Source organism: Phycodurus eques, unplaced genomic scaffold (assembly GCF_024500275.1).
Source record: "Phycodurus eques isolate BA_2022a unplaced genomic scaffold, UOR_Pequ_1.1 contig_276, whole genome shotgun sequence".
Lineage (NCBI taxonomy): Eukaryota > Metazoa > Chordata > Actinopteri > Syngnathiformes > Syngnathidae > Phycodurus > Phycodurus eques.
In genome coordinates this window covers 39,100-42,279 of record NW_026904273.1, presented here as the reverse complement: position 1 = coordinate 42,279, position 3,180 = coordinate 39,100, and positions in this window count along the sequence as shown.

Sequence of the window (3,180 nt, the reverse complement as noted above, 5' to 3'; positions counted from 1 at the left end):
TTTGGTGCTGCTACAAAAAAGGACAAACTCCGACTGCAACGGACAATCAAAACTGCTGAAAGGATTGTCGGTACCCCCCTACCCACCATTGAGGACTTGCACGCTGCCAGAACTAAGACAAGGGCGTGCAAAATCCTCTCGGACCGTCTGCACCCCGGTCACCAGCTCTTCCAGCTCCTTCCCTCAGGTAGGCGCTACCGATCAACGCAAACTAGAACTAGTAGACATTCCAACAGCTTCTTCCCTCTTGCGATCAACTTCTTAAACACCTAACCTATAATTCCATTACAACAAGCTGGCAATTTTTTGACTTGAGTTCGTTGTCACATTTCTGTGGGGCCAATTATGTATTACTTGTGCACTCACTGTAGTTGTCTCGCCATGCTGCACTATTTGCATATACTGGCCACTCATGCCAGAGTAGCATCTGCTCCATTTGCACACTGATTGAGGAGTATCTGTAACATTTGCACAACCGACATTGTCCCAGATGATCGCACTACTCGTCACTTTAAACCGCATACACTCCTTGAAGTCTCAGCGCCCTTTGCACAATGGTCATTGCACCGGACTATTGCAATATTAGTCGTTCGAACTGCTCTAAGTGCTAGAGGACTCTGCATCTTTTTGCACAATTGTTTTTTGTCAATGTCTTTATGTCCCCAAAGTGTTCTGTAAATTGACTGTTTGTTGTACTAGAGCGGCTCCAACTACCGGAGACAAATTCCTTGTGTGTTTTGGACATACTTGGCAAATAAAGATGATTCTGATTCTGATTCTGATTCTGAGCTTCAATGGCAATAGAGAGCAGTTCCACAATTGTGGTTATTTCATCCATTTAACTCCTTAAAGTGCCACATACAGTGTCTGCTCTCCTATTGCAAACCAAATATGGCGTTTATCACCTGCAAGACATTTATCTGTGCATGGCCATCTTGCTGGTCACAACCACATTTGACTGGGTGAGCGATGCACAACCTTAAATCCAGCCACACTAATACCCTTACCTGATTTGAGGGCGCACGCAGCATGATGTCAGGCAATGGCTGACTGCTAAAGGTAGAAAGGAGTTGAAAGATCAAACCTCGCTTGAATAAGGGCCAGGTTCTGTATGAGATGGTTCTTCGAAAAAAAATGAAACTAGGAAGGAAGCTGAAAAAACAGGTTACGCAGTAGTAGTAAGTAGTAACTGATACTGTTGTGCTAAAAGCTGAGTCGGCTACCGGTCACACTACTTGCCCAAGATGCTGAATTAGTAGCATAACCGAGCATGAAAATGATGATAAACAAGGATGTTACAAATTATCCTGATAGCCAATATGCGTATTCCACAGTTCATTTTTGCACATATTGGGATAACAGAGGAATGATTACATAAACAGGGAAACCAGAAACGCCATGCTGATTACTTAAACAAATTGTTACAGGCAGTGCAGCATCAGAAAAAGTGGCGATTTGCAAATGTGTCACATAATCTGGCACTGACAAAATTTCTCGAAGGAAGCATTTGCGGCCCCCACCCCCCCCCCTCCGTACCAAGGCAGCCTATAAACATTTTTGGGTTTAATAAAAAATATTGAGCAACAGACCTTAGATGACCAAACACTAAAAGATATGCAACAACAGAGTCCACAAATCAAGAAAACGCAATTATGGGAAAACGAGGTTCAAGGCTACAAAATGATTATTTATATTAGCACAAGAGGGAAACAACTACTTCCAAAGAACCTATTCAAATGGGATGCTATATGAGCCATGGTGTGTCACAGTTCAAAGGAGGGAGGTGGCACAGATAATCGACACTTACAACCCTATTGGTTCATATATGCAAAGATTATTGTAGAGCATGCATGATCTGTGCACGACATAAGCCTCAAGGGCAAATTACGAAAAAAAAAAAACCTACTAGAGGTTCAATTTCCAGTGCCTACATAACCCTTCAACGCCTTCACATGGATTATATAGATTAAAATCAAAGTGAATGAAAGAAAAAAAAATTTTTTTTTTTTTTGTTTTTTTTGGTGTGTTTTTTTTTTTTGTTTTTTTTTACTGTTGGTTATCATAGATGGCATTTTAAATGGACGAATTATTCCCAACAAAACACCTGATGCATCTGCAGGTGGCACAAGCACTATGTAAAAAGACATCATTCAAGATCTGGCATACCTGGAAAACCATTCACCAGCGATAATGGGACCTCATTTTGTAAATCAAATACAAAAAAAATAGGAAACATGTTCCACATTAATTTGAAAAACCAATTGTGCTACCACCTCAGAGTGCAGGTCTCGTGGAAAGAATGAATGCGGAACAATAAAAAAATAGATTCAAAAATGTATGGAAGAGACAGGAAGGTCATGGACACAGTGTCTGGACTCGTTAAAATGTACATCAACATTCACAAGTAACCACAGGTTTTAAACAACCTTACGAAACAGGTTTGGAAGACCTTATAGACATTCCGTTGTTAAACAAAAATGGGACTTTGATGACGAACAACTTAGCTGATTACATGAAGAAAGTTGAGTTGTTAGTAGAGAAACAAAATGATTAAAAGTATCTGCTGAAAAGTAAACAATTGGGTGTCCCAGCAGGAAACCAAGTTGGTGGACCGGGAGACTTGTGGTCCTAATTCGAAAGCATCAAAAAGAAAGCACTGGCATTCACCGAAGTGGAAGGCCGTATCAAAGTGTTATTGACAACTCCAACAGCCCTAAAATAGCAGAAAGAAATAGTGGGATCATTACACACTGTAAAAGGGTCATTTCAGCGAGTACTCAAATAGGGAAGGTGAGCAAAAGTCTGATAAAGGAGCGGGACGCAGATGTGAGATTCTGAAAACGCTTGTGGTCAGTGTGAAGAAAAAAGACACCAACCGTTAGTGAGAACTCAGCAAGAATGGCACACCCACGTTGGGTTACGAGATTCGATAGCTTGTACGCAGCAATACTTTGGTTAACTATAGTGGTGGTTTTGTTTATGTGTATAGTGGAAGTCCCACCTAAAACGATACAACGCTTTTGAGATAGGAAATTACCTACCAACTAGGACCAATAGACCAACCCAATAAAAAAAATGTTGAATCATGAACCGCTACCTAAAAGGAGTACAGTCGATGATCGAGTGGGAATAGCTCCAAATGCGGTTCCCCCAAAAACAGGTTAATATTTTGTGCCCCCG